The sequence below is a fragment of the Alligator sinensis genome, unplaced genomic scaffold, assembly GCF_000455745.1.
Source record: "Alligator sinensis unplaced genomic scaffold, ASM45574v1 scaffold599_1, whole genome shotgun sequence".
Classification (NCBI taxonomy): Eukaryota; Metazoa; Chordata; order Crocodylia; family Alligatoridae; genus Alligator; species Alligator sinensis.
Genome location: NW_005841968.1, coordinates 2,482,145 through 2,495,154, shown reverse-complemented (window position 1 = coordinate 2,495,154; position 13,010 = coordinate 2,482,145).

The following is a 13,010-nucleotide window of genomic DNA, read 5'->3' as shown; positions in this document are numbered from 1 at the left end:
CACTGGTGAAGTTGAGACATGTCAGTAGACCAGAGGGGAAACTCCCATTTCCCTCTTCTATGAACACTGTTACATTAAAGAGCAATTTCAATGGGGAGAGAGGGTGAAGGTGCTTTTATCAGGCCTGTTTCCCAAAAGCATTGGAAATTTAACCTTTTTCAGTTCACGGGAATTCAAGGGCTAGGGAGTCTGAAGCAAAACTCACTGGTGTCAGTAAGAATATTTCAATTGATCTCAAGCTGCTACTCAGAAGTTAAATTACACTTATCATAGACTCAACAAAAAGTAGGACTGGAAGGGACCCAACGAGGTCATCTAGTCCAGCTGCCTGCTCATTTAGCAGGATCATTCCTATCTAAACCATCCTTGACAAGTCTTTGTATAACCTAGCCTTCAGCCTTCATAGACAACCGGTTGTCTCACACAACTACCAGGCACAATGCCTGAAAACATCCAAAATGCCCTAACTTGCAAACAGAGAGACAGGTCCACTGTCAATATCTTGCCACTGCAAAAACCAGAAATAGTTCTCAAAATACACTGAAGAAATCCGAGGAAAAGGGCAGTGCCCCACCACTACAGAGAAAGACAAAAACCCCTGTAATTCATGCCAATCTGACTGTGGAGTGAAATTCCTTTCTGCTGCCAAATGTGGCAAGTGGTCCGACCCTGAACAGAGAAACAAAACCTTCTAGCCGGGAATCTCTTCGTTGGATTTACATAGTAGCAGAAGCATTGGCACCCCTCAATCAAATTGTCAAATCCCCAGTCTTGATTTCAGCCAAAACCCATTGCTTCCCAGGAGAAAAAAAAATAACCCTGACACCCAGAACAACAGAAAGGGAAAAATTTCTTCCTGGCCCCATGTGATGGCTTGCAAAGCCCAGAAGGATAGGAAAACTGAACACCCTCCACTGCAACTTGGGGACAGCAAACACAATTCTACACATCACGCGCCCTGATGGGAGAGCCAGAACCCCCCTTCCTATCATCCCGTCCCCGCTGGGAGCTAAGCTTCTTTAATCTTCTTTCATAACTAAACTGTTCTGTTTCATTCTCCTGCTGCCGAGCATGGAAGAGATTTCTACCTGCTCTGGATTACAGAGCTCTTCTCTCAATCTCTGAGTGATGTGCGAATAGGCGGTCTCTTGAGCTACTAACTATTCCGCTTCACAGAACATCCAGGCATTGCCACTCATAAATTATCCCCAACCCCGGAGCCTATCTGACCTCTTCTTAAAAACCTTCAATGAAGGCGGTTTCACACGTCCCCTAGGTGATCTATCCACAGCCTCACTGATCCAACAGTGAAGACATTTTCCAGATATCCAATCTGAATCTATTTTTCTGCAATGTTGAGCCATTGTTCTGCATCCTATTTTCTGCAGAGAGAAATATTGTTCTTCCTCTTCTTTATTGAAGCCCTTTAGATATTTGAAGGCTGCTCTCATGTTGCCACCTTAAACAAAATGAATGTACTTTCTTCCCTCAAACTCTCCTCATATGGCTTAACTTCCAAGCACTTTATCATTTTTGTCAACCATGCATGGGCTCTTTCTAACTTCTCCACATTTTTTTTCTTTTTTTCCCCAACACAGAGCCCAGGATTGCACACAATACTCTTAGTGACACCTAGCCAGAAGGGAGTAGAACAATACTATTACCTTCCAAGTATTAAATGCAGCCCAAAACCACATTTGCCATTTTTTTTCATCACCACCACATTGCAAACCCAAGTTGAGTCCATGATCCACCACAATCCTATGATCCTTCTCCACAGTGCTGCCACCCAGTCAGGTATCTCCTATTCTGTATCTGTGCTTTTGATTCTTCATCCCTAGGTATAACACCCTGCACTCATCCATAAGTGTGTGCATGGCCATAGCAATGGATTTGCTATATGCAGATTTTACTACCTTATTCAGAGAGATTAGTACCTTACTGAGCCCCCCTAGCATGCTTTTAGCCCAGTAGTTCTTAACCTCATTAGATTCAAGGCACCCCTCAGAAAATGCCAGTTCTTTGCTTTCACTCATTCTTTACCTATAGAAAAATACAGCATTTTTTCTGTTGCAAAGAACTTGGACAACATCAGGTCAGAAGGTTTTTGATGCGCTAAATCTCTGTGTGAAATCTCTGGGTTTATCTTATGGATCATGTGTAGGTTGCCCAAATACACCTAACAGTGTTAATATTGTTTTTAAAAAGATCTTACCACGCACCACAAAGTGTCATGACATGCTGGCTGTGTATCATTGGTTTAAGTTCATCTTCTGTCAGCAAAACATTTAAGCATGTTTAACTTTAGGTGGATGCTTATGTCCCATTGGAGTCAATGGCACTTCAGGCACATGCTTAAACTAGGCACATACTAAGTCAGGGGCGGGCAATTATTTTGGGCGGAGGGCTGCTTACTGAGTTTTGGCAAGCCATCAAGGGCTGCATGACAGGCAGCCCAGGGCAGATTAATATTAATTTTCTAAATTTTTCAGGGGCTCCATGGGCTGGACAGAATGACCTGGCAGGCCACATCTTGCCCACCCCTGTACTAAGTGCTTTCATGAATAAGGATGAACAAGTGAAACTGGACCTATGATAACGGCCCTACTGACTCTTCTGAGGGAGGACGGTGCTGCTCACAGTGAGTAAAGGTGGCAAAATCAGGCTCTAAAGGGAACATTTTCAAATATCTCCAAGTAACTTGGGAGCCTGAGCCCATTTCAGAAGTGCAGGGTCAGATTTTATAAAAGGTATTTAGGCACCTTATGGCCTTTCCAAAAAGTCTCTAGGAAGGTTACTTCAATCGATTCAGACTTGGACAGAGGCTGAGCATGGAAATTTTCAGACTGAAAATGCAAAGATTTCCAAGTATGAACCAATGACAACAGAGAGTTAGTGTAGAAGCCGTTTTGTAGCCTTAACTACAGCAGCTTGTGCCTCAATATAATGTATTATAGCTGTGTAAAATGTAATAAAACTATTACAGAGTGCTCTAATTCCATTTACTAATAACCATAAAAATGTTTGATATGTGTCTGATGAACCATTTAGAAGATAGCATTTCCCAAAGATGATTTGTAGCCCCAAGAAAAGCCTTTAATGCTGTATAAATTAGATTTTATGTACAACAATATTTAACACCATTGCAAAGTTAGTGTTTTTGTTGTTTTATATTTGTTGCTTGGTCTGCGCTGCATAATTTCTTTGAAAAAAATACAAGGTTTTTGAGTTCTTTCCAATGAATCACGGAGCATGAGTAATGTCATCATTTGTCATTTTTTTATCTGCAGATGTCACTGTTCAGTGCAGCACTACCCGGTTAATATGCTCTGCTCCTGATGAATTACATTTTGGAAAATTCACAAAATTATTTTGCATTTAACTAACATCTCATGCAGTTCCACAGGCACCACATCAATTAGCGCATGCCCTGGATGTGCACATTATATTGCTGCTGTAAAAAGGCTGGCTGGTGTGTACCAAATAAATAAAGCACCACTCAATTTGTAGTAGCAGTGTCGACAAGATCAGCTCATTCATGAGATGTAAAATGAAAGTCACGTTTTGTGTGATAACTAGAGCCGAGCAAATATTGCAGAACATTTTGCATGATTCTTGGTTCAAATGTTAAACCTCACTCTGAGACTCTGCATGTCCCCTTTTTTTGCATTCATTTGCTCTAGTCATTAGATTGGATCCCAGGGACACAACCCAGTGAGAAGCATATTTCTTCCCCCACAGCATCCCCCGAGCCACAGTTTTCTCTCGACCCTCACTGGTGCCCACAGGATAGGACTTTGCTGTTCGTCTGTGCAACCAGCAAATACTACCCGTGTTTTGTTAGCATCTTGGGGCTACTCACTGATCGCGTGATTGTGACGGCCAGAACCAGAGGGATTAATAAGCAATAAATATGTGCTTCTTAGAGGCATTTGGTATTTTGCCTAAACAGGTAATATTAGTTAATATAAAGCTTGTAAGTTTGTAAACTGCAAATGTAACTTGTCTATCATTTTGGTTAAACTTATGACAAAATTAGCTGTTCGTGGAACTGACTGGGCCCCATAGGCAAAAAACTGTAGATGCAAGATTAGCTGACCTAACGGTTTCTGCTCAGGGTTCAGCTTTAACAATAAAAAACTGGATCCAACTGCCTGGCACACCCAACACATTCCAGGAAAGTGCATCCCAAGAAAGCATATTCAAATGAAACCTAAAAGAGGTTGGGGCTTAGGCAGAGCCCACAATTTCAAACCTAAAGGTGCTGCATTATAACTTGCTTATTGGATAAACCTGAGTCTAGGTAGTAACCTTTTATGATAATTTTTAACACTTTTCAATCCCATAGGGTAACAGCTATAGGGCAACATTGTGAGTGGCTCTAGAGCCAACGGCTTAGCATAAGGCTAGGTATAAAAAGCGTGTGCATCAGGTGACCAGTAGGAAGGAGGGAACAGAACAGTCATTTCTGTTCCACACCCAGACCCCGGACTCTCAGTGTGAGTGAAGATCAGATCCTGATCAAGGGACCTTGCCCAGTAATCCCTCTGACAGCGTTGATCAGGGACTCCAGCGAAGTCAGGTATCATTTGACACGTATCTGGCATTGAGGGCCTATTGATAAGTTGCCAACCCATGTCTGTCTATCTGCTGTTTTGAACAGCCCAGTGGCTAATACTATCACAGTGCCCAGTTGGCCTGTGACAGAATTGCTCTATCTGTTATTTACTATTAGCTCTTTATACTGCATTATCTGCTTATCGCATCTATCTTTCTGTTAACTGTTGGGTGTGTGTAAGCTATAATAAATTTGCCTTTACTTCACACCGAACTTTGCCTCCTTGATCAGAAACTGAATCAAACAGCACAGTTGGCCTGTGATAAAACTGATACACTCACAATGTCCAGCTGGCCTGTGACACATGATACAGTATGTGAGGGCAGCAGTTCACAAGTCCCCCTTTTGCACTGCACTTGTACCAGGTAGCCTGTATGAGAACAAAAGGAAGTGTTTTAACTTCGTCCTATCTCCCAGCCTGGGTACGTGGCCTAAGTCGCAACATATTCCAAAAAGATTTACCGACACAAATGTTCATGAGAAGTGAATGTCTGACTCTCACATTCAGCAACTTCATTCCATTTTCACAGATAATTTCCCCTGGAAACTGGATTATAAACTAGTCCCATCCAATCAAAACCAAGAACCATGCCATAGAACTTAGCCAGTCATAAGCAAGCAACGCATTTAAAATGCTGAACAGCAAACCAGAGTGATGATCATGATTTGCAAAATATGTCCAGCAAAGTTCCAAAATGGCAAGAAATAAAATCTTTTCCCGTGCACTGTATGAGCAGAAAGAGAAGTCAATTCATCCGGGGACCCCGCACACATCCTGCTCAGGGACCGATGTGCTGTGAAGCTGTTTGTGTAAGGAATTATCTCACTGACCCACGTGTGCACAGTCCAGCTCCACATAAAAATGGATGTGGGTTTTTGGGTTTTTTTAAAAGGTTTTTTTACCTTTTTGCAAAGTCTTTAAGGGCAAGGGCAAGAAGCAATGCTCTCACATAAGAAGTGGGGAGATCTGTGTCACATATTCGGAAGAACTTTCACAGTGAGGGTGGTTAAGCATTGAAATGGATTAGCTAGGGAGACCATGGGATCTCCATCCCTGGAAGTTTTTAAGAGCAAATAAGACCAATGCTTGTCAAGAACAGTTTAATACAGGGGTCAGCAGCCTTCTGCTGGTGCAGGCTAGAGCTTGTGAGCCAGAAGCCTCCAGCCTTAGAAGCAGCCACCTGCCTGCAGTGACTCACAGCAGGTCCCTGACCCCTCTGCGGCAAGGGAAGCACAGCCATGGTGGAACAGCAGGTTCTACATCAAAGGAGATGCACAATGCAGCTTGCCACTAATTCCCCCAACCAATCCCCTGTGCCAGATTGGACCTTCAAGGGCCAGACCACAGACCATAGGTTGCCAACCCCTAGTTTAGTAGGGCTGAAGTGTTACTGCAGCCATGACAGTCCAGGAAATGTGAAGAGCAAGGGGATTTTGGTGATATCTTTTACTGGACTCTATCAACTCTTTAGTTGGGAACATGCTAGACAATCTTTTGGGCAGCAAGTTTGTCTAACATCTCTCCTAACCATACAGTTGGAGCAATAATAGATATCACAAAAAAAAACAAAGGATTCGTTTGAGCAGGGAGCTGGAACAGATGACCTGAGGACCCTTCCAGCCTTATTTTACTATAATACTAAGAAGATTTTTGTTTCAACTACCTGGAAGACCAGTGAGTGCGAACAGGCTTCTTTAAAGCTGCGCGTGGCATTGCTACAGATTTTAAATGGCATGTACAAAAACCTCCAGCATTTTCCACTTTTGCACAAGCCAGAGAACAGAAACAAACAAAAGAGCTTCATTTCCAAACTGCTACCACACAACTGCAATGCATGCCTAGCGGGTCAGCTTTGACCTTAGCGAGCAAAGTGACTGTAGTCTCCAAAATGAAATGCTTCACAATTTAAAAACCTGTGAAGGTGAGCTTATTAGGTCACACACTGCATGGCTTACAAAAGATATAAAGGAACGTCTGATGTATTACTAAACCAAAAACCGTAAGAGGTATTAAGAGACCGCTCTGCATTTCTATCCACATACTGTGAATCCATTACAGATAATAGAAGAAGATTATATTCATTTGCAGACCAGAAGTAGAGTGATTAAGCAGAGTAGGACATGATGCTTGACATGTTTTGAAAAACATCAATACAATATTTTTCAATGTAAAGTAGCTTTTTTGCTTAGTTACTCCATTTTCATTTCTTAAAACCAAATGTTAGTGGAACCTTAAAAATTGGTGTTTTACTACCTTGGTAAAATTCACGGCTTGCACCTATGAAATGACTCATTCCTTGCCTTGCCAGGAATTAATAGGAGAGAAATTCAAAAGCTTGTGAAATTTCCACCAAAAAAAGCATGGCTAACTTTGCGTTAAGGTCTTGTCTACACAGGAACCGTATATTGTTATAGTCTACAGTGTGAATTTGAATAGCTGTGGTTATACCCAAAGAACTTCCTGCATGAATTATCATATTTGAGTAGAATAATGTTTTTCTCCAACTTAGCTTGTGTCTTTAAAATAAGCTGAAGAATGCTCTTCTTATTCCAGAATGTCCTGGAATGAATGTTCATAAGGGAGAATTATGCCAATATAATTATAGCATGCTATTATTATTTATATTACCACAGCACCTCACTATCTCTGCCAGGTGCTGTACAATATAGACTATACGCTCTTTAAGGTATAAAGCATAAAACTAGAGACAACAGATGGAGATCAACAGGTTGGAGAGCAGAAAGCAGCTATGTAGGACAGCCATGATGAGTAGTATTCTCAGCTCACCAGCAACCCAATCGTTGTCCAGTTTGTTTGGGGGGAGGGGGGTGTTAAGCATCAGTGCAGAGGAAAGTGCTAAGAGAGTATTTGAAAGAGAATAAGTCAGTAGCCTTGCAGAAGACTGGGGAAGCTCTTTCCAAGCACAAGGAGGAACAGGTTAAAAGAAAGCACTCTTAATTAGGGTTGGGTATTTGACCTGTCAAATAAAGTTTGGTCAATTGACTGGTCAGATAAAAAAAATTGCCAATAGGTCCAAATAATACACAGGAAAAGCACAAATTTTCACGTTAAGAACCATGTCAAAAATAATTTTTAAAATCATATTTCTGTCAAGTAAGCCAGTAAAAAAAAAAAAAAAAAAAAAAAAAGATTTCTTTTTTGTAAAATCGCTATAATCTTTGACCAGGCAAAAATATGCAGTCAATTGACAATATTTGACTGGTCAATTAAGCGACTTGCCAACCCTACTCTTAACCATCCCAAAAACAACCAAAAGCATATTCCACACAGGGAAGCCCTTAGTCTGCCAAATTGCACATCCCATCAGCATAACCATTAATTGGCCAGCTAAGTCATTCACCTCCACTCATCCTTTCCTCTCCTCAGTTTTAAACTGCCTCTTCTCCATTATCCATAGCACACCCGTTTCCACCCGGCCACTTTAGTTAGTAAACTATAAAAGCCGATTGATTTTACTGTCCAGGAGAACAGCTAGAGTGCCTCCGCAGTTCAAGCAGGGGGGTCGTGCCTGACTTCTTTGACCTTTTATGACACAATAGTACAGGCTACAAATATAAAGCAGTCTACTTTACAGCTTCCCTTATTATTCATGCCCAGGGTAGTATTGATTTGTGCTTTGTTGCATTTAAAGATGCATAAAATTGATAATGAAGAGCTTTCTATTAAGCAGAACACTTTATTAAGTAGTAATGGGTTTCTCCTCACAATTTATTTGTGTAAGCTGAATAGGACAACCTCACAGTTTGACAATATTTGCATAGCCATTCACCTTTTCAATAAAACAACCTTGATGGTAGAGTGTTAGTAAGTGCTCGCAGGCTTTGTTAAGACTTACTTGTTGCTCACTGGTATTGAGAGCCAGGCAAGTGGCATGCAGCGAGCAGTGGATTTACCCTGGAAAGCCTGGGTTTAATCCTACTATCTAGAACTAGACAAGTAGGACATTTTCACGACATCTCAGTTGCGCTCATATACCTTTTGTTTCTCTTTCTGCAAATATTCTAACATTGGAAATGTCTACACCTCGGGCTGGCTGTCAGGCAGCTGTGTACAGCACATCACACAATCCATGAGCTACCTCCTGAACCAGAAGCCATGTAACTACCTCTACTTGATGCTGCAGGAGACCAATGTGCATGTAAAGGCAGCTGCATGGTCTTCAGTGCCAGAAGGAGCATGCACAGAGCACCCAGCAGGATTGAATGCACTGCTGCCTGTCATAGCAGGTGTGAGGGGTGGACATACCCAAGAGCCCTGGCACCAGATGCATGACTAGCCAGAACTGCACCCTGAGCAGCCTCCCTCCCCCCCACAACCCTTTTTGCCTCCCTCTGTACCTTCCTTCCAGGACTCTGGTTTGAGAGGCTCTGGCAGCGGGCGATGGTACAAATGCAACAAGTGGAGCTCACCGCTGAGATGGGACATGCGCATTACCACAAACATAGATGTGGAGTGAGCAAAAAACAATGGTTTTCAGCAGCAGAAAAATGAAGTGACCTCTGCCCAGCAGCAGAAACCACATTTCCCACAAGTGCATTTCCCAAAATGCCCTTCCCTCACACTTGCTCCTGTACCATTACTAATATGTTGGTGAAGCTGGAGCTGGATGATGCAGGAGGAGGGGAACCAGTAAACAAGAAGGCAAGGCCCCCTAAACTCCCTTCTGGTGCCTGCCCCCCTTAAGCAGTGCCCAAGGGCTATGCCCAACTTGCCCACCCACCCTGACACTACCGACTGGCAAGAACACTGCTGACCCTGCAGATTTAAATCAACTAGGCTTAGTGGGGGTGGGAGATGGGAGGGAGGCAGCCCTCGAACTCCACGCCAGTACCTCCCCCGCATAGGCTGTGCTCAGGACTCATACCGTGCTCACCCACCCATTGGTATGCTACTGTTCTGGGACTGATTTCCTAGATGTTTCTAGGGGCTTTTGGTGAAAGTCGCTGCCTTATTTTCCCACCCACACAAAATATAATCACCAAAATATCTGGAACTTTTAAAATTTGCAGGTTTTTGTTGGCTCTCCTGTATTCTGGGATGGATCCGAAGTTCTAAACCGATCTTTAGACCAACCCAATCAATGTACACTTGATACTCTGGGAGTAGCAATTTGTCCTGGGATGTTTTAGATTTCTTGTGCAAGCACTAAACAGAAAAAAAAAGTGAGGCAATTTGGGGGAAAGTTACTAAAAGACATTATTGTTTTACCTTATCATTTTCTCTATCTGTTCATTTTTCACCAAATCGCTGTGAACAATCCAAAAAATGCTCATATTTGATATTCCCTATTTTGGATTTTTTGACATTTCAATAAGATTCTTTTTTTCTACAAAATAGGCGTTTAAAGCTCCTCCTAAAACTTAATTCTGCAGCACAGTGTGAACTGTGATTCAGCTCAGAGGTCAGAACACCACAAAACATTTGCAAAGTCCGTTTTGAATTCAATTGCAAATGTTCACATCATGAAATCAAGCTTCTAACACTAGACCATATCATGTATCTTCTATGTCCAGTCAGAACATCTGTGACATTAAATAGATACAACAATCATCCACAGACAAGCTACGGAAAAATTTGCAGAAATCATCAACGAGTTGAAAGCAAAAACCATTGAACCTGATTGTTATGAGCCAATAACTATTAGCTTTTAAATCAGTCCGCATCTGGGGGAATTGTGTCTCGATAAGGATGGTAGTATTGTGCTCTAGGGCAATTTGACCTACACAGATGCATCCTCCCAGTCACAGAACAAACTGAGCAAGATCTGACCTCCAAACAAGTACACGTCGTTCTTCACTCATGAGAAAATATGAAGCGTCATTTCACAGGGAAGATTCCCAACCCAACATTCATGCTGGGCCCAATCTGGTAATACACATCCATGGTGTGCGGGCCGGGAGCGACCCGAGCCCTTTTCCGTGCTGCACGCGGGCTGTGGCCAGCAGCCCGGGCACGCTGGATCGGAGAGGGAGGGCGACGAGCTGGAATTAGGCACAAACGTTTAGAGGTAGTTTTAAAGATTGTTTACTTACACCGAGATGGCAGTGGTGTAGGCTGGAGAACTTGCTTGAGTTGCGGTTACAGACAGACAACACGGACGGCCTCATGGAGTTTGCTAGGCTCCACGGTGCAGAGCTCCGGACGCTCTGGGTGAACGCGCCACCAAAATCAAAATCGGAGATGCGTCTTATAAAATTTGCGATCGAAGATGGGAAGAGGTGGGCGATGGATCAGGTCGCCAAGCTCCTCTGAATCTCCCACAGGTTCTCTATTACCCTGCCGTGTATCCATAGTCCCCACGAGATGGATGTGGAGTCCTCCTCGGCTTGGGCGGAAACTGCTCAAGCCTCTTATACGGCTAACAGGCCAATCGTTAGCTGCCACGTGGGAATAATTTAAAACTAGCCAATAGCGGGGAACGAATTTGCATACTGGTGGCGGGAACTCTTTTGCACCGTGCATTTCTCTTGCAACTTGAGCAATGCACTCTGCAAAAGAAGCTGCAGAAAAGGCGGGAAACTCGTCCCTGCACCGGGGTTTTCCTCTGCAACAGGAAACTCTCCCGTGCAATGAAGCTGCAACTTGGCGGGGATAATTCTGGTGCCGAAGCACACACAAAATCATGCCTTTGGGTCATGACACATGGGAGGTGACCTTTTACCGATGTCAGGACTACTGGTTCCCACACAGGTGCTAGCATCTGTCTTCATAGACCACATTGCAGGATCAAGATGCTAGTTTCAATGAAAGCCCAACGCGATACTATTGTGTTCACAGCTGTCAACAAAATCCCATTTGAGAAAACGTGCCCTGCCAGGAAAAGCAAGCTAAGTATTTCTCAAAGGCAGTGCCAGTATATTTCCATAGTTCTTTTTAATGTGAACACTAATGTTTCTGTTGTATTACCTTCCAAATGCTGCAGCAAGACATACTTTATAGGACCTAATGAATCACATAGTAAAAACTAATTGCAACTTACATACTGTTGTGCACTGAGTTTTGCAACATAAAAGCCATCAGCCAGCAATTAAAATGCTAATATAGGGCTAAACCTTTTATAACATGTTTGCCAAAACCTAGCATATACAGTACCTCCTGGAGGATTTCGAACAGATGGAATAGGCTAAAAATTTACTTAGGAGACAGTCACTTCATCAAGCTTAGACAATGCTACTGCGATGAAGGAAGAGGTTCCAAGCATGATATAGTAGACACTGTCAGCAGTACAAATGGTAGTAAAAAAAGTAAAATAAAATCTATCTGCCATGATCTATCCTCCTGTTTTGGCTGGCTGATTTGGACACTTGTGTTCATGGAAAGAACAGCTCTTTCTATTCATATGAAAATGATTAACAACCTCTTAAAAACAGAAAAATAAGCTGTACAGAACAGATGCTGTTCTATAAACCTAGCCATCTTGATTTTTTTAATTTTTTTTTTTTTTTTTTTTTTTTTTTAAATACTGCAAGATTTGAAGCATACTACATATCAGTAAGCAAAACTGCAGCGGGAATCTGGACTTTGTGGATGCCATCAAACTAACTTTCATTTTTAATTATAGCAAATCTTTCAGAAGTTCACCAATTCAGAATGGTGGCACTCAGTGCAACTACACCGGTAACAATGGACACAATTCCAAGTGAAACACATATGGAAACATTTCAGCCAGGGGACACATTTGGTTCAGATGGTGTCCCTTTGTTGTTCCTGGCTGGAACATTTCAAAATGCTATCGCCTCTTCCAGCACCAGTCCACTCTTCAACCCCTCCTCCCTGTCCCGAGACAGGGATGGGAGGTAGAGGGGAGGGGAGGGGAGGTAAGCAGGGGGTTTGCAGTTGGTGTGGTGAGAGGTAAGCCCAGCTCCAGGTCTGGCAGAGGCAAGGAGCCCAGTGGGGGTACAGGGGTCTCAGTGGGGACCCAGCAGTGTCCCAGTGGATGGACAGTTGGCAGACTGTCCACCCGCTCTCCCTCATCCAGATATAACACAGAGAAATATTATAAAAAAGTGGCTCAAATACTCCAAAAAAGGTACTTCTCTTTAGATGAAATGCTATTTTAGAGTATTTCAAAGGGCTTATTCTTGTGCACTTCTGACCCTTTGAAACATTTAAGGCATCTGAGACATTTTAATTGTTGTGTGTGTCCACACCCAATGATAGTTTAATTGGGTTCACCTTCTCTCACCCATGCCAACACACACTCCATTATGCGCCTTATTCCCTAATGCTAAGACAGCTGAAATGTATGAATTGATTCAACTAAGAAATTATTAATTTGTGGTGGCATCAGCCTTGAAGTGGCATGGGGAGTTGCATACAATACTCTGTGTCTTGTCCTCTCTTCAATGCCTCACGAGCCTTCATCTTCCC